Raw genomic sequence first — 27364 nt, 5'->3', positions numbered from 1 at the left:
GTAATTTTATGAGGTCCCATTTGTCAATTCTTGATTTTAGAGCATACACTATTGGTGTTCTGTTCAGAAACTTTCTCCCTGTACCGATGTCCTCAAGGGTCTTCCCCAGTTTCTTTTCTATTAGCTTCAGAGTGTCTGGCTTTATATGGAGGTCCTTGATCCATTTGGATTTGACCTTAGTACAAGGAGACAAGGATGGATCAATTCGCATTCTTCTGCATGCTGACCTCCAGTTGAACCAGCACCATTTGTTGAAAAGGCTATCTTTTTTCCATTGGATGTTTTCAGCCTCTTTGTCGATGATCAAGTGGCCATAGGTGTGTGGGTTCATTTCTGTATCTTCAATCCTATTCCATTGATCAGCCTGCCTGTCACTGTACCAATACCATGCAGTTTTTTAACACTATTGCTTTGTAGTATTGCTGGAGGTCAATGGGATACTGATTCCCCCAGAATATCTTTTGTTGTTGAGAATAGTTTTAGCTATCCTGGGTTTTTTGTTATTCCAGGTGAATTTGATAATTGCTCTTTCTAACTCTGTGAAGAATTGAGTTGGGATTTTGATGGGTATTGCATTGAATCTGTATATTGCTTTTGGCAAAATGGCCATTTTAACTATATTGATTCTACCGATCCATGAGCATGGGAGGTTTTCCCATTTTTTGAGGTCTTCTTCCATTTCCTTTTTCAGAGTCTTGAAGTTCTTGTCATAAAGATCTTTCACATGTTTGGTAAGAGTCACCCCAAGATACTTTATACTGTTTGTGGCTATTGTGAAGGGGGTCATTTCCCTAATTTCTTTCTCAGCCTGCTTATCCTTTGAGTATAGGAAGGCCACTGATTTGCTTGAGTTGATTTTATAACCTGCCACTTTGCTGAAGTTGTTTATCAGCTGTAGGAGTTCTCTAGTGGAGATTTTTGGGTCACTTAGGTAGACTATCATGTCATCTGCAATAATGATAGTTTGACTTCTTCCTTTCCAATTTGTATCCCTTTGACCTCCTTATGTTGTCGAATTGCCTGAGCTAGTACCTCAAGAACAATATTGAAAAGATAAGGAGAAAGGGGGCAGCCCTGTGTAGTCCCTGATTTTAGTGGGATTGCTTCAAGTTTTTCTCCATTTAGTTTGATGCTGGCTACCGGTTTGCTGTATATTGCTTTTACTATGTTTAGGTATGGGCCTTGAATTCCTGTTCTTTCCAAGACTTTAAGCATGAAAGGATGCTGAATTTTGTCAAATGCTTTTTCGCATCCAATGAAATGACCATGTGGTTTTTTTCTTTGAGTTTGTTTATGTAGTGGATTGCACTGATGGATTTCCGTATATTGAACCAACCCTGCATTCCCGGGATAAAGCCTACTTGATCATGGTGGATGATCATTTTGATGTGTTCTTGGATTCGGTTGGCAAGAATTTTATTGAGTATTTTTGCATCGATGTTCATAAGGGAAATTGGTCTGAAGTTCTCTTTCTTTGTTGGATCTTTGTGTGGTTTTGGTATCAGCGTAATTGTGGCTTCGTAGAAGGAATTGGGTAGTGTTCCTTCTGTTTCTATTTTGTGGAATAGTTTCAAGAGTATTGGTATTAACTCTTCTTTGAAGGTCTGATAGAATTCTGCACTGAAACCATCTGGTCCTGTGCTTTTTTTGGTTGGAAGACTTTCTATGACTCCTTCTATTTCTTTAGGCATTATGGGACTGTTTAGATGATCTATTTGGTCCTGATTTAATTTTGGTATTTGGTATCTGTCAAGGAAATTGTCCATTTCCTCCAGATTCTCCAGTTGTGTTGAGTACAGGCTCTTGTAGTAGGATCTGATGATTTTTTGGATTTCCTCAGTTTCCGTTGTTATATCTCCCTTTTCTTTTCTAAGCTTGTTAATTTGGATACTTTCTCTGTGCCCTTTGGTCAGTCTGACTAAGGGTTTATCTATCTTGTTGATTTTCTCAAAGAACCAGCTCCTGGTTTTGTTGATTCTTTGTATGGTTCTCTTTGTTTCTACTTGATTGATTTCGGCCCTGAGTTTGATGATTTCCTGCCTTCTACTCCTCCTGGGTGAATTCTCTTCTTTTTGCTCCAGGGCTTTCAGGTGTGTCATTAAGCTGCTAGGGTATGCTCTCTCCATGTTCTTTTTGGAGGCACTCAGGGCTATGAGTTTTCCTCTTAGCACTGCTTTCATTGTGTCCCATAGATTTGGGTATGTTGTGTCTTCATTTTCATTGTGTTCTAAAAAGTCTTTAATTTCTTTCTTTATTTCTTCCTTGACCAAGGTATCATTGAGTAGAATATTGTTCAATTTCCACGTGTTTGTGGGTTTTCTGTTGTTTTTGTTGCTATTGAAGACGACTTTTACTCCATAGTGATCTGATAGGAGGCATGGGATTAGTTAGATCTTCTTATATTTGTTGAGGTCTGTCTTGTGACCAATTATATGGTCGATTTTGGAGAAGGTACCATGAGGTGCTGAGAAAAAGGTATATTCTTTTGCTTTAGGATAGAATGTTCTATATATATCTGTTAAGTCTTATAGGTCCAAAGCTTTAATTAGTTTCATTATGTCCCTGTTTGGTTTCTGTTTTCCTGATCGGTCCATTGAGGAAAATGCAGTGTTGAAGTCACCCACAATTATTGTGTTAGGTGCAATGTGTGTTGAGCTTTAATAAAGTTTCTTTTACAAAAGAGGGTGCCCTTGCATTTGGAGCATAGATGTTCAGGATTGAGAGTTCTTCTTGTTGTATTTTTCCTTTGACCAGCAAGAAGTGTCCCTGAGAGTCTCTTTTGATGACTTTGGGTTGAAAGTCAATTTTATCTGATATTAAAATGGCTACTCCAGCTTGTTTCCTGAGACCATTTGCTTGTAAAATTGTCTTCCAGCCTTTTACTCTAAGGTAGTGTTTGTCTTTGACCCTTAGGTGTGTTTCCTGTAAGCAGCAACATGTAGGGTCCTGTTTATGTATCCAGTCAGTTAGTCTATGTCTTTTTATTGGGGCATTGAGTCCATTGATGTTAAGAGATATTAAGGAATAGTGATTGTTACTTCCTGTCATTTTTGACGTTATTTTTTAAATTTGATTGCTTAACTTCTTTTGGGTTTGATGAAAGGTTACTATCTTGCTTTTTCCATGGTGAAGTTTCCCTCCTTGTATTGGTGTTTTCTCTTATTATCCTTTGTAGGGCTGGGTTTGTGGATAGATATTGGGTAAACTTGGTTTTGTCATGGAATATCTTAGTTTCTCCATCTAAGGTGATTGAGAATTTTGCTGGATATAGTAGTTTTGGCTGGCATTTGTGTTCTCTTAGAGTCTGCATGAGATCTGCCCAGGACCTTCTAGCCTTCATAGTCTCAGGTGAAAAGTCTGCTGTGATTCTGATAGGTCTTCCTTTATATGTTACTTGGCCTTTTTCTCTTACTGCCTTTAATATTCTTTCTTTGTTTAGTACATTTGGTGTTTTGATTATTATGTGATGGGAAGTATTTCTGTTCTGGTCCAGTCTGTTTGGAGTTCTGTAGGCTTCTTGTATATTCATGGGCATCTCTCTCTTTAGGTTAGGGAAGTTTTCTTCCATAATTTTAGTGAAGATATTTGCTGGCCCTTTAAGTTGTAAATCTTCACTCTCATCTATGTCTATAATCCTTAGGTTTGGTCTTCTCATTGTGTCCTGGATTTCCTGGATATTTTGGGTTACAAGCTTTTTGCATTTTGCATTTTCTTTAACTGTTGAGTCCATGGTTTCTATGGTATCTTCAGCATCTGAGATTCTTTCTTCTATCTCTTGTATTCTGTTGTTGATATTTGCATCTCTGTCCCCTGATTTCTTCCCAAGGCTTTCTATCTCCAAAGTTGTCTCCCTTTGAGTTTTCTTAGCTGTTTCTACTTCTGATTTTAGATCCTGGATGGTTTTGCTTAGCTCCTTCACTTGCTTGTTTGTGTTTTCCTGTAATTCTTTAAGAGATTTTTGTGTTTCCTCTTTCATGACCTCAGCCTGTTGACCAAAGTTCTCCTGTATCTTTAAGTGTTTTTTGCATTTCCTCATTATTGGCTTTTGTATTCTCCTGGATTTCTTTCAATGATTTTTGTGTTTTCCTTGCAAGGGCTTCTAACTTTTGATCCATTTTCTCCTGAATTTCTTTAAGTATGTCCTTCATGTGTTCCTGTACCAGCATCATGACCAGTGATTTTAAATCCAAATCTTGTTTTACTTGTGTGATGGGGTATCCAGGAATCGCTGGTAAAGGAGAATTGGGTTTAGATGTTCCCATATTGCCTTGATTTCTGTTAGTGACGTTCCTGCGTTTGCCTTTTGTCATCTAGTTCTCACTGGTGTTATTTGGTCTTGTCAATGCTGGACTCACCAGTGCAAGCTGCCCCTTCCCAGGTGGCCTCTGGTGCACAGCTTACCTCTTGCACTGCCTGGAGACAGGGTGCTGTTACCCAGGCTGTTCAGATCCCGAAGCAGACACCTGAAGGCTCCCGCTGGGGGCCTGCTGGATTCACCGGAGCACACAGACTTCTCCCAGCTTGCCGCCCGGAAGCCCCTCTTGCCTCTTGCAGGACCTGGAGATGTAGTGCTGCTGCCCAGGCCGATCTGGATTCAGAAGTGGAGAGATCTGAGGGCTCCCGCCAGAGGCCTCAGGACTGGAACCTAAGCTCTGTGCCACAGGAGCAAGCTGTGCTGTGAGCTCCCAGACTGCCTCTGGGTGCACACCAGGTCTCTGGCACTTCCTGGAGACCAAGTGCTGTGGCCCAGGCTGTTCAGATCCCAAAGCAGGCACCTGAAGGCTCCTACTGGGTCCTGCTGGATTCACCGGAGTACACCGACTTCTCCCCGCTGGCCGACTGGAAGCCCCTCTTGCCTGTTGCAGGACCTGGAGATCAGTTGCCCAGTTCTGGTGCTTGTAGAAGCTGGAATATCCTCCCTTGTTCTATTATATTATTACTAGTTTTCTGTTTTCCAACCTAAACTTGGACGTCCTGGATCTTTCTCTGCAGATTGTTTGTCCTTGAGCTCAGAGATCTGCATGCCTGTCTCTTGGGATAAAAGGTGTGTACCATCACACCTGCATTTAAGCTTTTCTTCACCTAGAGCTTGCTCTAATCCAGGCTGGTTGAGACAAATTCTTTTCTATTTCTTTTTCTTTTTGAAAAGCATGTTTTTTAATTGAAAAAGGAAGTAAAATACTTTATGATTAAATTGAAGATTTACATGGAAAATATTTCTGATAAAATAGAAGAGATATATAGAGAAACATAAAAATTGTCAATTTTCGGGCGACGGCGGCGGCGGCGGCAGTGCAGCAGTGGCTGGTCCAGCTGAAGGGCCATCAGCAGTGGAACCAAGGCGACACAGGGTCCAGTTAGGCCCTGCGCCCACGACCACTGACCTTCGCTGACCAGCCGGGCGGCAAGCAGCTGCGGTTGTGTGGCACCTTTCCTGCACGGAAGCCACTTCAGAACTCGGCCTCCCACCAGTCAGGAGAGGTGCATCCATCTTGGTTTCGGACTCCAGGGATCGGACAGACTGAGGTACACAAACATAATCTGAGGCCAACACCGCGGTGGTCTGAGCCCGACGGGTGTTGGCCTGCACCCAGGCCCTGGGCTGGTCGGGGGGCCATCGGGGTGCCAACCCAGCCAGGAGGTTTTTTGCCCAGGCCTGCGCGCGAGCTGCCATTTTGCCTGCAGGACGACAGAGAACTCTGGCAGGCAGACCTGTAACAGGCATAGCCTGAGGCTAACAAAGCGAGGGTCTACGCCCCAAAAGGCACAGGACTGACCCCAAGAACTGAGCGGCTTGGTGGGCCATCTGTGAGTCAACCCGCCCAGGAGGTTGTTAGCACAGCAGACTCTCCCTGCAATTTCAGGGAGCACGGGCGCACACGCCCGCCATCCTAGTCACCTGGCAGACCCAATTAACAGTCATAGCCCTAGGGGAACTTTGCTCGGACCTTGGCCTCCCAGGCTTTTGCCTGGACTCAGGGCCTGGGCGGCCAGGCTAACCTTGTGTGTGCCAGCCCAGTTGGGGGATCGGCTGCCCAGCGGAGTGAGCGGAACACAGGGGAGGTCACAGCAGCATACACCGTCTGCGCTCCTGGGGGTGCACACGGGCTCCATCTGGTTCACAGACACAATCTGGGGCAAGGCCTCAGGCGGAAGCCCTCAGCTCAACTCTCTCCGCTTCCGGATCCAGATCAGCCTGGGCGGCAGCACCACATCTCCGGGTCCTGCAAGAGGCTAGCTGGGCTTCTGGGCGGTCAGCTGGGAGAAGTCAGTGTGTTCCAGTGAATCCAGTGGGCCCCAGCGGGAGCCTTCGGGTGCCTGCTTTGGGATCTGAACAGCCTGGGCAGCAGCACCCTGTCTACAAGCAGTGCAGCAGGTAAGCTGTGCACCAGAGGCCAACTGGGAAGGGGCAGCTTGCACTGGTGAGTCCAGCACTGACAAGACAAACTAACACCAGTGACAAGTAGATGGCAAAAGGCAAACACAGGAACGTCACTAACAGAAATCAAGGCAATATGGCAACATCTGAACCCAATTCTCCTCTACCAACATGTCCTGGATACCCCATCACACCAGTAAAACAAGATTTGGATTTAAAATCACTGGTCATGATGCTGGTACAGGAACACATGAAGGACATACTTAAAGAAATTCAGGAGAAAATGGATCAAAAGTTAGAAGCCCTTGCAAGGGAAACACAAAAATCATTGAAAGAAATCCAGGAGAATACAAAAGCCAACAAGGAGGAAATGCAAAAAACACTTAAAGAAATACAGGAGAACTTTGGTCAACAGGCTGAGGTCATGAAAGAGGAAACACAAAAATCTCTTAAAGAAATACAGGAGAACTTTGGTCAACAGGCTGTGGTCATGAAAGAGGAAACAGAAAAATCTCTTAAAGAATTACAGGAAAGCACAAACAAGCAAGTGAAGGAGCTAAGCAAAACCATCCAGGATCTAAAATCAGAAGTAGAAACAGCTAAGAAAACTCAAAGGGAGACAACTTTGGAGATAGAAAGCCTTGGGAAGAAATCAGGGGACAGAGATGCAAATATCAACAACAGAATACAAGAGATAGAAGAAAGAATCTCAGATGCTGAAGATACCATAGAAACCATGGACTCAACAGTTAAAGAAAATGCAAAATGCAAAAAGCTTGTAACCCAAAATATCCAGGAAATCCAGGACACAATGAGAAGACCAAACCTAAGGATTATAGGCATAGATGAGAGTGAAGATTTACAACTTAAAGGGCCAGCAAATATCTTCACTAAAATTATGGAAGAAAACTTCCCTAACCTAAAGAGAGAGATGCCCATGAATATACAAGAAGCCTACAGAACTCCAAACAGACTGGACCAGAACAGAAATACTTTCTGTCACATAATAATCAAAACACCAAATGTTCTAAATAAAGAAAGAATATTAAAGGCAGTAAGAGAAAAAGGCCAAGTAACATATAAAGGAAGACCTATCAGAATCACAGCAGACTTTTCACCTGAGACTATGAAGGCTAGAAGGTCCTGGGCAGATCTCATGCAGACTCTAAGAGAACACAAATGCCAACCAAAACTACTATATCCAGCAAAACTCTCAATCACCATAGATGGAGAAACTAAGATATTTCATGACAAAACCAAGTTTACCCAATATCTATCCACAAACCCAGCCCTACAAAGGATAATAGGAGGACAACACCAATACAAGGAGGGAAACTTCACCATGGAAAAAGCAAGATAGTAACCTTTCATCAAACCCAAAAGAAGTTAAGCATTCAAATTTAAAAAATAACGTCAAAAATGATAGGAAGTAACAATCACTATTCCTTAATATCTCTTAACATCAATGGATTTAATACCCCAATAAAAAGACACAGACTAACTGAATGGATACGTAAACAGGACCCTACATTTTGCTGCTTACAGGAAACACACCTCAGGGTCAAAGACAAACACTACCTTAGAGTAAAATGCTGGAAGACAATTTTACAAGCAAATGGTCTCAGGAAACAAGCTGGAGTAGCCATTTTAATATCAGATAAAATTGACTTTCAACCCAAAGTCATCAAAAGAGACCCTGAGGGACACTTCTTGCTGGTCAAAGGAAAAATACAAAAAGAAGAACTGTCAATCCTGAACATCTATGCCCCAAATGCAAGGGCACCCTCTTTCGTAAAAGAAACTTTATTAAAACTAAAAGCACACATTGCACCTAACACAATAATTGTGGGTGACTTCAACACTGCACTTTCCTCAATGGACCGATCAGGAAAACAGAAACTAAACAGGGACACAATGAAACTAATTGAAGCTTTGGACCAATTAGATTTAACAGATATATATAGAACATTCTATCCTAAAACAAAAGAATATACCTTTTTCTCAGCACCTCATGGTACCTTCTCCAAAATTGACCATATAATTGGTCATAAGACAGACCTCAACAAATATAAGAAGATAGAACTAATCCCATGCCTCCTATCTGATCATTATGGAGTAAAAGTGGTCTTCAATAGCAACAGAAACAACAGAAAACCCACATACACGTGGAAACTGAACAATACTCTACTCAATGATACCTTGGTCAAGGAAGAAATAAAGAAAGAAATTAAAGACTTTTTAGAACACAATGAAAATGAAAACACAACATACCCAAATCTATGGGAGACAATGAAAGCAGTGCTAAGAGAAAAACTCATAGCCCTGAGTGCCTCCAAAAAGAAAATGGAGAGAGCATACATTACCAGCTTAATGACACACCTGAAAGCCCTAGAACAAAAAGAAGCTATTTCGCCCAGGAGGAGTAGAAGGCAGGAAATCATCAAACTCAGGGCCGAAATCAATCAAGTAGAAACAAAGAGAACCATACAAAAAATCAACAAAACCAGGAGCTGGTTCTTTGAGAAAATCAACAAGATAGATAAACCCTTAGCCAGACTGACCAAAGGGCACAGAGAAAGTATCCAAATTAACAAACTTAGAAATGAAAAGGGAGATATAACAACGGAAACTGAGGAAATCCATAAAAATCATCAGATCCTACTACAAGAGCCTGTACTCAACACAACTGGAGAATCTGGAGGAAATGGATAATTTCCTTGACAGATACCAAATACCAAAATTAAATCAGGACCAACTAGACCATCTAAACAGTCCCATAATGCCTAAAGAAATAGAAGGAGTCATAGAAAGTCTTCCAACCAAAAAAAAGCACAGGACCAGATGACTTCAGTGCAGAATTCTACCAGACCTTCAAAGAAGAGTTAACACCAATACTCTTCAAACTATTCCACAAAATAGAAACAGACGGAACACTACCCAATTCCTTCTACGAAGCCACAATTACGCTGATACCAAAGCCACAAAAAGATCCAACAAAGAAAGAGAACTTCAGACCAATTTCCCTTATGAACATCGATGCAAAAATACTCGATAAAATTCTTGCCAACCGAATCCAAGAACACATCAAAACAATCATCCACCATGATCAAGTAGGCTTTATCCCGGGAATGAAGGGTTGGTTCAATATACGGAAATCCATCAATACAATCCACTACATAAACAAACTCAAAGAACAAAACCACATGGTCATTTCATTGGATGCTGAAAAAGCATTTGACAAAATTCAGCATCCTTTCATGCTTAAAGTCTTGGAGAGAACAGGAATTCAAGGCCCATACCTAAACTTAGTAAAAGCAATATACAGCAAACTGGTAGCCAGAATCAAACTAAATGGAGAGAAACTTGAAGCAATTCCACTGAAATCAGGGACCAGACAAGGCTGCCCCTTTCTCCTTATCTTTTCAATATTGTACTTGAGGTACTAGCTCGGGCAATTCGACAACATAAGGAGATCAAAGGGATACAAATTGGAAAGGAAGAAGTCAAACTATCATTATTTGCAGACGACATGATCGTCTACCTAAGTGACCCAAAGAACTCCACTAGAGAGCTCCTACAGCTGATAAACAACTTCAGCAAAGTGGCAGGTTATAAAATCAACTCAAGCAAATCAGTGGCCTTCCTATACTCAAAGGATAAGCAGGCTGAGAAAGAAATTAGGGAAATGACCCCCTTCACAATAGCCACAAACAGTATAAAGTATCTTGGGGTGACTCTTACCAATCATGTGAAAGATCTGTATGACAAGAACTTCAAGACTCTGAAAAAGGAAATGGAAGAAGACCTCAAAAAATGGGAAAACCTCCCATGCTCATGGATTGGTAGAATCAATATAGTTAAAATGGCCATTTTGCCTAAAGCACTATACAGATTCAATGCAATACCCATCAAAATCCCAAGTCAATTCTTCACAGAGTTAGAAAGAGCAATTATCAAAATCATCTGGAACAACAAAAAACCCAGGATAGCTAAAACTATTCTCAGCAACAAAAGAAAATCTGGGGGAATCAGTATCCCTGACCTCAAGCAATACTACAGAGCAATAGTGTTAAAAACTGCATGGTATTGGTACAGTGACAGGCAGGAGGATCAATGGAACAGGATTGAAGATCCAGAAATGAACCCACACACCTATGGCCACTTGATCCTCGACCAAGAGGCTGAAAACATCCAATGGAAAAAAGATAGCCTTTTCAACAAATGGTGCTGGTTCAACTGGAGGTCAGCATGCAGAAGATAGCGAATTGATCCATCCTTGTCTCCTTGTACTAAGGTCAAATCCAAATGGATCATGGACCTCCACATAAAGCCAGACACTCTGAAGCTAATAGAAAAGAAACTGGGGAAGACCCTTGAGGACATCGGTACAGGGAGAAAGTTTCTGAACAGAACACCAATAGCGTATGCTCTAAGAGCAAGAATTGACAAATGGGACCTCATAAAATTACAAAGTTTCTGTAAGGCAAAGGACACCATCAAGAGGACAAATCGGCAACCAACAAATTGGGAAAAGATCTTCACCAATCCTACATCAGATAGAGGGCTAATATCCAATATATATAAAGAACTCAAGAAGTTAGACTCCAGAAAACCGAACAACCCTATTAAAAAAATGGGGTACAGAGTTAAACAAAGAATTCTCACCTGAAGAACTTCGGATGGCGGAGAAGCATCTTAAAAAATGCTCAACTTCATTAGTCATTAGGGAAATGCAAATCAAAACAACCCTAAGATTTCATCTTACACCAGTCAGAATGGCTAAGATTAAAAATTCAGGAGACAGCAGGTGTTGGAGAGGGTGTGGAGAAAGAGGAACACTCCTCCACTGCTGGTGGTGTTGCAAATTGGTACAATCACTCTGGAAAGCAGTCTGGCGGTTCCTCTGAAAACTGGGCACCTCACTTCCAGAAGATCCTGCTATACCACTCCTGGGCATATACCCAGAAGACTCCCCACCATGTAATAAGGATACATGCTCTACTATGTTCATAGCAGCCCTATTTATAATTGCCAGATGCTGGAAAGAACCCAGGTATCCCTCAACAGAAGAGTGGATGCAAAAAATGTGGTATATCGACACAATGGAGTACTATTCAGCCATTAGAAACAATGAATTCATGAAATTCTTAGGCAAATGGATGGAGCTAGAGAATATCATACTAAGTGAGGTAACCCAGACTCAAAAGGTGAATCATGGTATGCACTCACTAATAAGTGGATATTAACCTAGAAAACTGGAATACCCAAAACATAATCCACACATCAAATGAGGTACAAGAAGAAAGGAGGAGTGGCCCCTGGTTCTGGAAAGACTCAGTGAAACAGTATTCGGCAAAACCAGAACGGGGAAGTGGGAAGGGGTTGGTGGGAGGACGGGAAGAGATGGGGGCTTACGGGACTTTCGGGGAGTGGGGGGGCTAGAAAAGGGAAATCATTTGAAATATAAATAAATTATATCGAATAAAAAAATTAAAAAAATTGTCAATTTTCATGGAAAATTAGAGAGTAAAATGGTAAATATAAAATCATTGCTAAATTAATTGAAAAAGGAAGTAGAAATATTTTATGACAGAATTGAAGATTTATGTGGAAAATATTTCTGGTGAAATTGTAGAAAAATGTAGAAAAACATGTTAAAATCAAAGATTATCATGGAAAATATTATATAGATGTAATAATGTGTCCCGGCCCATGGGGGGTTTTCGACAGGGGACCCTAGAAGAGAAGGGCAGAGAAACAGAGACAGGAGACACGAAGAATGAGGTCAAGACCTCATAAACTGTATTTTCTCAGGGAACTTATACAGGCAGGGGAAGAAGTGAGCAAGTGGGATTCTTCATGTAGCCTGGGCATTCGGCCAAGGTGAATCTCTGGCAGCTGCAAGATGTTTTCTTTTTCTGGGAGGGCACACTTACCACTTGATTTCTCCAAGGTCTGTAGCTGAGGAGAAGTCAAAACCTAAGCCTATCTTTAATAAACTCTAAACAAAAAGTAAAGTCAGTTTGGCTCCTGGCAATAATGGTAGTCATAAAAGTATTTGTAAGTTGATTGAAAGTGGAATTATAAACATTTTCTGATAAACTTGAAGATTTACATGGAAAATATTTCTGGTAAAATTCAAGAAATATGTAGAAAAACATTAAAATTGACTATTTCATGGAAAATTATGCAGATAAATTGGTATACATAAAAACCTTTCTAAATTAATTTAAGGTGGAATTAAAAACACTGTGATAAAATTAGAGATTTACATGGAAATTATTTCTGCTAAAATAGAAGAAATATATAGAAAGACATGTTAAAATTGAAGATTATCATGATAAAATGGTAGGCATAAAAACATTACTAAATTAATTGAAAGAGGAATTGCAAACATTTTCTGATAAAATTGAAGATTTGCCTGAAAAATATTTCTGTTAGTCTATGTCTATTTATTGGGGAATTGAGTCCATTGATATTGTGAGTTATTAAGGTATAGTAATTGTTGCTTCCTGTTATTTTTGATGTTTTTTTGTTTTTTGTTTTTGTTTTTTTTTGTTTTGTTTTGTTTTTTTGTTTTTTTGCTTTTAGGACAGGGTTTCTCTGTGTAGCTCCCGCTGTCCTGTTGATGTTGTTTTTATGTTTGTTTGGTTATCTTCTTTTGGGTTTGTTGGAAGAAGATTACTTTCTTGCTTTTTCTAGGGTGTACTTTCCCTCCTTGTGTTGTCATTTTCTATTATCCTTTGTAGGACTGGATTTGTGGGAAGACACTTTGTAAATGTGGTTATATCGTGGAATATCATGGTTTCTCCATATATGGTGATTGAGAGTTTTGCTGGGTATAGTAGTCTGGGCTGGCATTCATGTTCACTTAGGGTCTGTATGAGATCTTTCCAGGATCTTTTAGCTTTCATCGTCTCTGGTGAGAAGTCTGGTATAACTCTGATAGGCATGCCTTTATATGTTTTTTGCCCTTTTCCCTTACTGCTTTTAATATTCTTTCTTTGTTTAGTGCATTTGATGTTTTGATTATTACATGACGGGAGGAGTTTCTGTTCTGGTCCAGTCTTTTTGGTGTTCTGTAGGCTTCTTGTATGTTCATGGGTACCTCTTTCTTTAGGTTAGGAAAGTTTTCTTCTATAATTTTGTTGAAGATATTTACTGTGCCTTTAAGTTGTAAATCTTTACTCTCTTCTATACCTATTATCCTTAGATTTGGTCTTCTCATTGTGTTCTGGATTTCCTGGATGTTTTGTGTTACAAGCCTTTTACATTTTGCATTTTCTTTGACTGTTGAGTCAATGCTTTCTATGGTATCTTCAATGACTGAGATTCTTTCTTCTATCTCTTCTATTCTGTTGTTGTTGGTTGCATCTATGACTCCTGATTTCTTTCCAAGGTTTTCTATCTCCAGAGATGTCTCACTTTGTGATTTCTTTATTGTTTCTACTTCCCCTTTTAGATCCTGGATGGTTTTGTTCAGTTCCTTCACTTGTTTGTTTGTGTTGTCCTGTAATTCTTTAAGGGATTTTTGTGTTTCTTCTTTAAGGGTTTCTACCTGTTGACCCATTTTCTCTATTTCTTTAAGGGAGTTATTTATGTCCTTCTTGAAGTCCTCTATCAGCATCATGAAATGAGATTCTAAATCTAAATCTTGCTTTTCCGGTGTGTTCAGGTATCAAGGACTTGCTGCGGTGGGAGAACTGTTTTCTGATGTTGCCAAGTAGCTTTGGTTTCTGTTGGTAGGGTTCTTGTGCTTACCTTTTGCCATGTGGTTGTCTCTGGTGTTACTTGGTCTTGCTGTCCCTGGGTGGAGCTTGTCCCTCCTGTGGGCCTGTAAGCCTGTGTCTGCACTCCTGGGAGACCAACTCTTTTCTGGCAGGGTCTGTGCACAGAAGGCCATGGAATCGCCTGGCTCCCTGGTGCAAATGGCAACCAGAAGACTCTTGTTCCAGAAGTTCCACTGATCATAAGCTCCGGTGTGCTCCTAACTGTTCCCCTCCAGATAGAAGTTGTAGACCTCACCTCCTTGCTCAGAAATGAGAGTGCTGCTGCGAGATCACTCTCTCTGAGCTGTGCACAGAAGGCTATGTAGCTCCCTGGTGCAAATACATCTACCATTTTCAATTTTTACATGTTTTTCTACATATTTCTTGAATTTTATCAGAAATATTTTCCATGTAAATCTTCAACTTTACCTGAAAATGTTTATAATTCCACTTTCAATCAACTTAGAAACTACACTTGATCTTAGCCAAAAGGCCTATAAGTGGATATTAATTAGCCCTGAAGCTCTGAATACTGACGATACAATTAGCATATCAAATGATTCTTGTGAAGAAGGAAGAAGAGGGCCCTAATCCTGGATAGGCTTGATCCAGCATTGTAGGGGAGTACCAGGACAGAGAAAAGGGGGAAAGATAGGAGAATGGATGGAGAGAAGAGGACTTATGTGACATAGGGGAAGGGGGGAACTGGGAAAGGGGAAAGCTTTTGGATTGTAAACAAAGAATATAGAAAATAAATATATATTTAAAGAAAACATTTGGGATGTAAATAAATAAAATAATTATAAAGATAAAATATTCTCAGTGATTCTGAATTATTAAATATAAATCAGAGTTGGTATAGTGTTAGCAGTTAAGTTAGGGAATGGGAGATGGTTCAGTGGCTAAGAGAGTTTGTTGTGACAGACAGTATGAGGAACTGAGTTTGAATCCCCAACACCCTTATAGAAAATAGTATGTGGCTAAGTGTGTGTGTAACTTCACGACTATGAGACAAGAGGGTCTTTGGGGCTTCCTGATCACCAGTGTGGCTGCAGGTTCCTTGAGGAGCCTGTGTCAAAGGATTCTGACAGAGAATGATGGGACAAAATGCTTGACTTTCTCTTCAGGGCTGCTAGTGCATGCATGGGGCCCACACCTATGTACGCACACATGCATGTCAGGACTGCTAATGCATGCATGGGACCACACCTATGTATGCACACAGGCATGTCAGAACTGCTAATGCATGCATGGGCACCCACACCTGTGTACACACACATGCATGTCAGGAGTGCTAGTGCATGCATGGGCACCCACACCTATGTATACACACATGCATGTGAGGACTGCTAGTGCATGCATGGGACTACACCTATGTATACACACATGCATGTCAGGACTGCTAGTGCATGCATGGGGCCCACACCTATGTATGCACACAGGCATGTCAGAACTGCTAATGCATGCATGGGCACCCACACCTGTGTACACACACATGCATGTCAGGAGTGCTAGTGCATGCATGGGCACCCACACCTATGTATACACACATGCATGTTAGGACTGCTAGTGCATGCATGGGACTACACCTATGTATACACACATGCATGTCAGGACTGCTAGTGCATGCATGGGGCCCACACCTATGTACGCACACATGCATGTCAGGACTGTTAATGCATGCATGGGCACCCACACCTGTGTACACACACATGCATGTCAGGAGTGCTAGTGCATGCATGGGCACCCACACCTATGTATACACACATGCATGTTAGGACTGCTAGTGCATGCATGGGACTACACCTATGTATACACACGTGCATGTCAGGACTGCTAGTGCATGCATGGGGCCCACACCTATGTACACACACATGCATGTCAGGACTGCTAGTGCATGCATGGGGCCACACCTATGTACACACACATGCATGTCAGGAGTGATAGTGCATGCATGGGACCACACTTATGTACACATACATGCATGTCATGACTGCTAATGCATGCATGGGGCCACACCTATGTACACACACATGCATGTCAAGACTGCTAGTGCATACATGGGAGGCCATACCTATGTACACACACATGCATGTAAGGACTGCTAGTACATGCATGCGGCCCACACCTATGTACATACACATGCTCGTCAGTACTGCTAATGCATGCATTGGACCACACCTATGTACACACACATACATGTCAGGACTGGTAGTGCATGCATGGGGCCCACACCTATGTACACACACATGCATGTCAGGACTTCTAATGCATGCATGAGGGCCACACCTACGTACACACACATGCATGTCAGGACTGCTAGTGCAATCATGGGACCACACCTATGTACACACATGCATGTCAGGACTGCTAGTGCATGCATTGAACCACACCTATGTACACACACATGCAAGTACCACATACGTATCTTACACATACACAGAAACACACAGAAACACACAGAAACACTCACTCATTCATTGAGAAAGGTGAGGAGAGAGAAAGAGAAAGAAAAATATTAACACAAAGAGTGAGTATGATTTCCATTTTAAGCTGGATGCCAAGATCTTGCCCTTCTAATTTTGTCTTTGTTATTTTCCATCTCTCTGCCTGTGTCACTAAGTGTCTTTCTGTCTCTGCATGCTCCTCCACACCACCCCTGCCCCCCTCATACCCAGTTCCAAATCAACTGTGAATGAGGTTGCTGTGCCCAGGGAAAAGAGAACAGCTGAGAGGAGACTCACCTTGCAGCCTAGAATCTGGGCCTTACTGAGGTTTGTTGTCTTGTAGGAACCTTCTGTGACTTGGAAGAACCTATGGAACCTCAGGAGATCTGGCAGCGCTTCAGCAGGAACTAGATCAGTCAGATCTTACATAGTGCAAAAACCCTGCATGCTTCCAGTTCCAGATGTCCTCACTGGCTGGCCCAAGCTGCAGAGTTAATTCTCCCTCACAGATCTTATTGGTCCAGGGCCTGTAATGGGAGATTCTGGTGAAGAGAGCAGGGGTCTTTGAATTCTGATGCACATAGGATGCAATGCCTTGGGGTATCCTAGCACACAGGAGAGGTCCCCCAGAGTCTCCCTGTTGGGGGTTGGGCAGAGAGGAAAGACAGGAATGGATAGGAGGGAGCCTCTACTTCTACCCACCCATTTCAGCTTGCAGTTAGGTCTAGAGCCTGATGTCACATCATTGTTTTTTGGGGCATCCAACCTATCTTCCTCATATCACCCCATGTTTGCTGCATAGTAGACTGAGTAACCCAGGATAACCCTGGGAAGATGGATACTTTGTTTCCTCACTTGGTGGTTCCTAAAAACTCTGATTACCCAATATCTTCTGCCCCACCCCCTTCTAGAACTCTTGCTCACAGGAGTACTTTTAGAAAAACTGGTAAGAGCACTACCTTGTATACATTTTGCATGTTCTTGGGATTTCCCACACACAGCTGGGAATTGTGTTGAAACTGGTGAAGTGTTGGCAGGCTTGGGGCTCCAGGAGTCTCATCTTTACTTCCTGCAGTGTGTCAGAGGCTGGTTCGTTAACATTTGTTTTGCCCTGGTCAACTGCCCTGCACATTAACCTGCATTTATTCTTTCTTGGAACCAGTATTTATTGTCTAAGGAAGAGACAGAAAAGAGCAAGTAAAGGAGGAAGCCATTCTTATAGAATAGGAGCCCAGGGACTTCAACCTGAGAGCCAAGAGGTGGAATGACCTTTTTCTCAGACTGTGTATGCAATTTAGTGTCATTCCTTTAGATACATTGTTACTTTCATAGCAACCGCACCAAATACTTATTACTGTTTCAATTTGTTGACATCACCTTTAGAATTAGATCTTTCTGATTTCAAGTTAAGGGTCCTTTCCCTCAACCATCCTAGAGAAAGAGTCTTGGTACCTGCGAGGGGAGGGGTAGGGTTAGGGGTATGAGGTAAGCAATTTGCTCCAGAAGGCTGGCCCAGTTCTAAACTACAAAATACAACATCAGTGTCTGAGAGTTAACACTTTCTCTTTTTTGTTAAAACTACTCTGGGAAATACTACTACAGTCTGTTTACTTGAAAGTGAGACCAGGATCACACTATCTTTGACTGTTAAACTCATTTTAAGTATCTACTTGGTGCTTCCCTGGACTCAGAAGAAGGAGTCTAATGAAGAGAAGGCCACACAATGCAGGGCCATTTCTCTTGGAGACCTACAGGAGGTTTAGTTCATAGGTGGGAATTTAACTGCAAGTCCTGTGTTTTCATTTGCTAATGATGAGAGCTGTCTTCTGACACTGCATCACCACCAGGGAAGAGGAGGATCTGGAGCTGGAGAGGTCTTGTCTGGTGGCTCAGCATTGGTGAGACCAAGACCCAGAGTCCAAGGCAAGCTTGTTTTCTTGTGCAGTTGAAAATGGAGGGCAGGAGCATCTAGAACTAGGAAACCAGCTCAACAACACCATGGCTTAGGCCCACCAGCACTGGGTTGTATCTCTTGGGTGAAGGTGAGGGAGGAGATAAAGTTCAGTCCCCAGCAGGGCATCAACCTCATAAACACTGACCCCATGATTTTCATGCATTCTCTTTCTCTGCAACAGTTTCCCAGAATTCTGCTTTCTCTGCTGCCTCTGTTTTCTGCTTTCTATGCTGTGTACTGCAGAGTTCATTTATGGTTTGATGATCACAAAGCTGTGAGTGTGACTAGAAAGCAAAGGGGGTTAGTATTAGATTCTGACTTTACGTTAAGGTAGTGGCTAATGAAACTTGTTTTTGTTGCCTCATGAAAGGTGTGATAGGAAACCTTCTCATGGCTACAGTTAGAGGACTGTGAAGGGTGAGTAGCACTGCATCAGCAGACAGGAAGTTTGACTCTGATATAAAACTCTAAGACAAGCCTGCAGTAATTTCCTTTCATGACACTGTGCCTCTTAGGGTTCTACAACTTTCCAAAGGCAATACTACAAGGCAGGGACCCAGTGTTCCAAGACATAAACCACAACAAAATATTCCACACCAGGTAACAGTGAACTAGCATGGATTCTTTATTGTTTAAAGATCCTTTTAGTTTGTTAATCCATATGTACTCCCTGACTCCCTAGAGTTATTGTCAGTCTCGTATTTGGTAGCTATCTTTACATCTGTGCTGAACAGTTCTGAAGCTGGAAACCCACACATGAGTCTTGCAGGCTGTGGGGAGGGCTGAGCTGCTGCGGTCCTAGTCTGAGGGTGTTGATAGCATTAATTTTCATTGTACAGTAGTCGGAGGGCCAAGCCCATCATATTAAGCCTCTCTGGGGGCACAGAAGACCTCATGTGTTCTCTTTCCCCTTCATAATCTATGTACCCTGTAGTAAAAGCCTTGTCTCCCTTGTCTAAGGACACTGCAGGCTTTGTCTTGTAAGAAGAGAACAGGCCACTTCCAAGTTCACTTAACTCAGGCATTCTTCTGCATGGCTGGGTCTTTGAGGGAGTTTTATGTGGGTGGCTCAGAAGCAGGTCTAGAGCCACCATGTTTAAATCCTAGAACATGCTAAATGCTAGACAGTTTCTTACCAATGGTTGCTAGTTCTGCCTGGTGTCTGGTTCCAGAAAGTGCTGATGCTTTCCTGTGGTGACTGCTGCAGCCACAGTCATGGTCCAAGGACTTCCGAGGGCAGGCTCTCCTCTGTGCAGGTGCAGCACTGAGAGGATGATGAAAATGGCAGCGTGAGTGTTGAGGACACAAGCTATCAACAGCCATGTCTGACCTAGACATGGAATTTCCTATGATGTGTGGAAAGACATAGTGGCTGTGGCGTGGGGTTGTGGGGAGAAGAGCTGAGAGACAAGGAGGGAGAAAATGAGAAGACAGGACAGGGGAGGGAAGAACAGAACAGTGCTCACTGCTCTGCATATGAAATCTTACTGTACCCACCATGCATGTTAGATAATATCAGTCATCCACAGAGTCACACCTGTGCCAGGAAGTCAGGGTCAAGACTGTTAACATGACAAGAGAGCAGCTCAGATCAGTTCTTCATTGGGCTTTTGAGGGGCTGTGTGTTTTGAATACAGCCTGGAGTCACATGGGTGCAAGAGGTTATGTCTTTATCGAGGTGCATTACAGAGAATAATCCATCATCACAGACTTGTGGATTTTTGAGATTGTCTTGCGGATAGGCTGGGGAAGACTGAGGACAGGCTTGGGACAGGAAGAGGAGAGGCTGGGCACAGGCTGGCGACAGGTTGTATTAAACTCAAGGGGTACCACATGAGCTCAGGCTTTAAGAGTCTGACTCAGGCAGGTAAGACTTTTCAGCTACTTGAGCTTTAAGATAGTATTAATCTAGGGCACATATGAGGCGATTCGAGTGAAGACTATAGGGGGCTTTCCATCTGAATCCCCATAAGATACTATGCCATGGGCCACATCAACACATACTAGAGGTTCCCCCAGAGTCTCCCTGTAGGTAAAAATAATCAGAACAGAGATTGGGCAGACCTATAAACAAATTTTGTTTTTCCCCAACATCAAATCCTCCACCAAAGCTACTCCCGGATTGAAATAAGAAGTCCTGACTCAGTATTAGTTTTTTTATTTTTATTTTTATTTATTTTTTATTCGATATATTTTTTATTTACATTTCAAATGATTTCCCCTTTTCTAGCCCCCCACTCCCCGAAAGTCCCATAAGCCTCCTTCTCTCCCCCTGTCCTCCCACCCACCCCTTCCCACTTCCCCGTTCTGGTTTTGCCCTATACTTCTTCACTGAGTCTTTCTAGAACAAGGGGCCACTCCTCCTTTCTTCTTGTACCTCATTTGATGTATGGATTATGTTTGGGGTATTCCAGTTTTCTAGGTTAATATCCACTTATTAGTGAGTGCATACCTTTGAGTCTGGGTTACCTCACTTAGTATGATGTTTTCTAGCTCCATCCATTTGCCTAAGAATTTCATGAATTCATTGTTTCTAATGGCTGAATAGTAGTCCATTGTGTAGATATACCACATTTTTTTGCATCCACTCTTCTGTTGAGGGATACCTGGGTTCTTTCCAGCATCTGGCAATTATAAATAGGGCTGCTATGAACATAGTAGAGCATGTATCCTTATTACATGGTGGGGAATCCTCTGGGTATATGCCCAGGAGTGGTATAGCAGGATCTTCTGGAAGTGAGGTGCCCAGTTTTCGGAGGAACCGCCAGATTGATTTTCAGAGTGGTTGTACCAATTTGCAACCCCACCAGCAGTGGAGGAGTGTTACTTTTTCTCCACACCCTCTCCAACATCTACTGTCTCCTGAATTTTTAATCTTAGCCATTCTGACTGGTGTAAGGTGAAATCTCAGGGTTGTTTTGATTTGCATTTCCCTAATGACTAATGAAGTTGAGCATTTTTTAAAATGCTTCTCCGCCATCCGAAGTTCTTCAGGTGAGAATTCTTTGTTTAACTCTGTACCCCATTTTTTAATAGGGTTGTTTGGTTTTCTGGAGTCTAACTTCTTGAGTTCTTTATATATATTGGATATTAGCCCTCTATCTGATGTAGGATTGGTGAAGATCTTTTCCCAATTTGTTGGTTGCCGATTTGTCCTTTTGATGGTGTCCTTTGCCATACAGAAACTTTGTAATTTTATGAGGTCCCATTTGTCAATTCTTGATCTTAGAGCATACGCTATTAGTGTTCTGTTCAGAAATTTTCTCCCTGTACCGATGTCCTCAAGGGTCTTCTCCAGTTTCTTTTCTATTAGCTTCAGAGTGTCTGGCTTTATGTGGAGGTCCTTGATCCATTTGGATTTGAGCTTAGTACAAGGAGACAAGGATGGATCAATTCGCATTCTTCTGCATGCTGACCTCCAGATTAGTTTTAAGTTAGTGATTTAATGCCTTACTTCCTCACCTCTGGCCTGGCCCACTGCTAACATTTCTCCCTTTACTCCCTTCCTTTCTCTTCTGAAGCCTCATGGGAAGGTTACAGGAAGGGCTTGGGCACAGGGAGATGAGACAGAGAGGGAGAATTTCACTTCCCAGAGTGTCAGGGCTAGAAGCCTAGGAACACAGGCATTAGTCACTGCTGTGGAGACCTGTTGGACACACTTCCTCTTCTGATGCTGTGGCCTGATGAGGGGAGGAACAGCAGGTGTGTACTCACCTTGTAAACTGATTTTAATGTTGTGTGATTGCCCACACAGACCTGGATACTGTTGCCATAATCTGAACGGTCTTTATAGGCATTTTTATCCCTGATCCTCAGTTTAACCTCTCTCAGGGTATCTGATGTAGATTTATTCACTCCAGTTTGCCCCCATCTAGCTGCCCAGCACATCTTTCCTGTCTTGATAAAGTCAGAGCAACTAGACAGGGAAATTACAGTTATAGCACAAGTCAACTGTGCTTTGTTTTGAAGTTATTGGGGAAAGGAGAGAAGAGATGTCAATCCAGAGAAGAATGCTTGGATATGGGTCCATTCCCCTTGGAAATTCAGGAGTATGTTCTGAGGAAATGATTTAGACAGGAAGAATTTGAAGTCCTGAGGCAGGAGGAGAATTTAGGATGGGAGACTTAAGCAGGGCAAGAAAAATAACTTCACCTTCAGTAACATGATGTTATGGAGATAGGAAGAGGAATTGTTCTTTGGGTGAATGATTTGTTTTGCAGCTTTTAATTTCTTCTGTGTGGATTCTCTCTTGCTCATATTATGAGCTCCAAGGGTGACAGTGATTTCTCTGTTGAAAAATAAAGTTAGCAGTGAACAGGGCTGCTCTTAGGAGGAGGACTCCTTCCCAGGAGGAGGGCACCAGGCTCTAGCTTCTCTATCCCAGTGCAGAGAGGAGAGAGACTTGAGATGGGGCTCCCAGAACCAGAGCCTTCCCAGAGGATGCAGCTCAGGGAAACACGGGACTGAGAACTCTCTCCATATCCCGCCTCCAGTGCCTGAATGAACCCATGGCTTTGCACATGGCCAATGGTCACTCAACACTGAGCTATACCCCAGACCATGTCTGTGCTCTGGTGATACCAGTACAAGACAAGAGCTGTACTTTTTGTCCTGCCTAGAGTCCTGCAACTCCCCAGTTTGTGTAAATAAAATGAACTCCCTCTCCCCCATATGTTCACACACTACAGATGCCTGCGTTTGTGCTACAGCGACAGAGATAGAGAAGATAAAGTCAGAGCAACTAGACAGGGAAATTACAGTTATAGCACAAGTCAACTGTGCTTTGTTTTGAAGTTATTGGGGAAAGGAGAGAAGAGATGTCAATCCAGAGAAGAATGCTTGGATATGGGTCCATTCCCCTTGGAAATTCAGGAGTATGTTCTGAGGAAATGATTTAGACAGGAAGAATTTGAAGTCCTGAGGCAGGAGGAGAATGCCTAGAGTCCTTACAACTCAGACCTCTGAAAATGGAGACCACACATGAGATGGTCTAGTGAGTGGCCCTGTGCTCCCTTTGTCCTCTCAGTGCAAGGAAAACCTGACTGGAGATGAAGAAGGATCAGAGCCTTCCTCAGGCCTCTGTTCCTCTGTGACTCTGGCTCCTCTATTTCTTCAGAGGAAATGTGTAAAGTACTCTTTACAGTGTGCACCAGCCATCACAAATTGGTGGGAGATGAGAAAGCCCCCACATCTCTTCTTAAAATCTTTGCAAGTGATGATCTCTAGATGGGCCATGTAAGGGCAGGAGTGTGGGTTAGTCTGAACACCACCAATCATCTCCACTGGAACAAAGAAGCCCCAGGCCCTCATCACAAACTTGTGGAACACCCCAAGACAGCACTAGCAAGGGAAGATGCGGTAAGGCTGAGCGACCGCCCCAAGCCTACCCCAACTCCCATGGGGCTCAGACTCCTCCACAAATCCTTTGGTTTTTTTCTCTCCTGTTCCTCTTTCCTCCCCAGTCCTCCCTGTCCACCATCATCCTTCATTCAGAACACACTGGCCATTCACGTTTCTGACTTTCTATTTTATCAGACATTTCTCCACACCCTCATCCCATCTTTCTCAGCACCAAGGAAAGGCCAGAGCAGGGCTGCCTATCAGAAACGATGTGAAGGGGAATTAGTTTTTCAGTCTTCCTTGACCTACTGATTTCTCCCTGGACTACCTCAATTCAGATCCTGCCTCATGTTAGGGTCTCTGTTACCAAAGCTAACAGATTAAGGGCAGTTTCTGATAACTCATAGGTTAGGGAGATGAAGACAAAACTCACCAGCTTCAGATCCAGAAGGCAAGAGAAGTCCCATCAGGAATAGCAAAGCCTCCATTTTGCTGGTGTCACAGCATGGGGAGAGATTCTTGGGGTGTGTTCCTGTTCTGGTTCCTCCTTTTGTTCTTCAACATGGGAGAAAGGAAGGGCTGCGAACCACAGGTCTGGCGTGGAGAAGCTCTACTTTTCTTTTAAAAATTCTCATGACTCTGCTCTTTATGTTGTTGAATCTGTGGCCAGATCTTAAGACTCCCTAATCCCATGATGATGGAGTGACTGCACCCTTCAAAGTGGGTCCCAGGAGGAAGGACAGCAACACAAAGGGAGGGGGACCTTGGTGAGGGATCCTGGAACTGTTCTTGTAAGCATCCAGGTGTTATTGTCAGCTTTGAGACCCATGCTGCACTGTAAAGTCTCACCTCTGTCGCTGTAGCACAAACGCAGGCATCTGTAGTGTGTGAACATATGGGGGAGAGGGAGTTCATTTTATTTACACAAACTAGTGTGGGCTGGTTCAGCCTGAAGGCCATTGCTTGTGTTGATCAGCGTTCCTAATGGTGTGACCCTTCAATACAGTTCCTCACATTGTGGTAACCCCAGCCCCAGGCATAAAATTTTTTCATTTCTACTTTATAACTTTAATTTTGCTATGGTTATGAATTTTTTAGTATATATATATTTTTATTGATATATTTTTTATTTACATTGCAAATGATTTTCCCTTTTCTGGGTCCCCACTCCCCGCAAGTCCCATAAGCCCTCTTCTGTCCCCCTATTCTTCCATCCACCCCTTCCCACTTCCCTGTTCTGGAATTCCCCTATACTCTTGCACTGAGTCTTTCCAGAACCAGGGGCCACTCCTCCATTCTTTTTGGATATGATTTAATTTGTGGATTATGTCCTGGGTATTCAAAGTTTCTAGGCTAATATCCACTTATCAGTGAGTGCATACCATGATTGATCTTTTGAGACTGGGTTACCTCACTTAGTATGATGTTCTCCAGCTCCATCCATTTTGTCTAAGAATTTCATGAATTCATTGTTTCTTTTTTTTATTCGATATAATTTTTTATTTACATTTCAAATGATTTCCCCTTTTCTAGTCCCCCACTCCCCGAAAGTCCCATAAGCCCCCTTCTCTCCCCCTGTCCTCCCACCCACCCCTTCCCACTTCCCCATTCTGGTTTTGCCGAATACTGCTTCACTGAGTTTTTCCAGAACAAGGGGCCACTCCTCCTTTCTTCTTGTACCTCATTTGATGTGTGGATTATGTTTTGGGTATTCCAGTTTTCTAGGTTAATATCCACTTATTAGTGAGTGCATACTATGATTCACCTTTTGAGTCTGGGTTACCTCACTTAGTATGATGTTCTATAGCTCCATCCATTTGCCTAAGAATTTTATGAATTCATTGTTTCTAATGGCTGAATAGTACTCCAATGTGTAAATATACCACATTTTTTGTATCCATTCCTCCATTGAAGGACACCTAGGTTCTTTCCTGCTTCTGGCTACTACAAATAGGGCTGCTATGAACATAGTGGAGCATGCGTCCTTATTGCATGCTGAAGAATCCTCTGGATATATGCCCAGTAGTGGTATAACAGGGTCCTCAGGAAGTGACAAGCCCAGTTTTCTGAGGAACCGCCAGACTGATTTCCAAAGTGGTTGCACCATCTTGCAATCCCACCAGCAGTGGAGGAGTGTTCCTCTTTCTCCACATCCTCGCCAACACCTGCTGTCTCTTGAGTTTTTGACCTTAGCCATTCTGACTGGTGTGAGATGAAATCTCAGGGTGTTTTGATTTGCATTTCCCTAATGATTAATGATGTTGAACATTTCTTAAGGTGTTTCTCAGCTCTCCGAAGTTCTTCATGTGAAAATTCTTTGTTTAGCTCCGTACCCCACTTTTTAATGGGGTTATTTGGTTCTCTGGGTTCTACTTTCTTGAGTTCTTTGTATATATTAGATATTAGCCCTCTGTCGGATTTATGGTTGGTGAAGATCCTTTCCCAGTCTGTTGGTTGATGTTTTGTCCTTTTGAGGGTGTCCTTTGCCTTACAGAAACTTTGTAGTTTTATGAGGTCCCATTTGTCAATTCTTGATCTTAGAGCATAAGCTATTGGTGTTCTATTCAGGAACTTTTCCCCTGTGCCCATGTCTTCCAGGGTCTTCCCCAGTTTCTTTTCCATTAGTTTCAGTGTGTCAGGTTTTATGTGGAGGTCCTTGATCCATTTGGAGTTGAGCTTGGTACAGGGAGATAAGAATGGATCGATCAGCATTCTTCTGCATGCTGACCTCCAACTGAACCAGCACCATTTGTTGAAAAGACTATCTTTTTTCCGCTGGATGCTTTCAGCTCCTTTGTCGAAGACCAAGTGACTATAGGTGTGTTGGTTCATTTCAGGGTCTTCAATCCTATTCCATTGATCCACTTGCCTGATATTGTACCAATACCATGCAGTTTTTTATCACTATTGCTCTGTAGTAGAGTTTAAAGTCTGGGATATTGAATCCCCCTGAAGTTCTTTTATTGTTGAGAATAGTTTTAGCTATCCTGGGTTTTTTGTTATTCCAGATGAATTTGAGAATTGCTCTTTCTAGCTCTATGAAGAACTGGGTTGGGATTTTTATGTGAATAGCATTGAATCTGTAGATTGCCTTTGGCAAGATGGCCATTTTAACTATATTAATCCTACCAATCCACGAGCATGGAAGGTATTTCCATTTTCTGAGATCTTCTTCGATTTCCTTCTTCAGAGATCTGAAGTTCTTGTCATATAGGTCTTTCACTTGTTTGGTTAGAGTCACCCCAAGATACTTTATGCTGTTTGTAGCTATTGTGAAGGGGGTCATTTCCCTAATTTCTTTCTCAGTCTGCTTATCCTTTGAATATATAAAGGCTACTGATTTGCTTACGTTGATTTTGTAGCCAGCCACTTTGCTGAAGTTGTTTATCAGCTGTAGGAGTTCTCTACTAGAGTTTTTAGGGTCACTTAAGTATACGATCATATCATCTGCAAATAGTGATAGTTTGACTTCTTC

At 42.4% G+C, this 27364-nt stretch overlaps 2 protein-coding genes and 1 pseudogene across 3 annotated transcripts in view; 2 read left to right on the top strand and 1 right to left on the bottom strand.

The window, feature by feature from the left end:
• The window catches only part of LOC127691501 (mast cell protease 4-like), a 135761-nt gene that overhangs the window by 70934 nt on the left and 37463 nt on the right, over positions 1-27364 (top strand). The window lies entirely within an intron of this gene.
• Positions 1-27364, top strand: part of LOC127691498 (mast cell protease 4-like) — a 96706-nt gene that overhangs the window by 31879 nt on the left and 37463 nt on the right. The window lies entirely within an intron of this gene.
• LOC127691503 (mast cell protease 4-like) lies at positions 20431-24377 on the bottom strand (annotated as a pseudogene).

This window comes from Apodemus sylvaticus, chromosome 8 (genome assembly GCF_947179515.1).
Source record: "Apodemus sylvaticus chromosome 8, mApoSyl1.1, whole genome shotgun sequence".
NCBI lineage: Eukaryota > Metazoa > Chordata > Mammalia > Rodentia > Muridae > Apodemus > Apodemus sylvaticus.
Note: the sequence above shows the minus strand (reverse complement) of the source record. Positions and strands in the feature narration are given on the sequence as shown.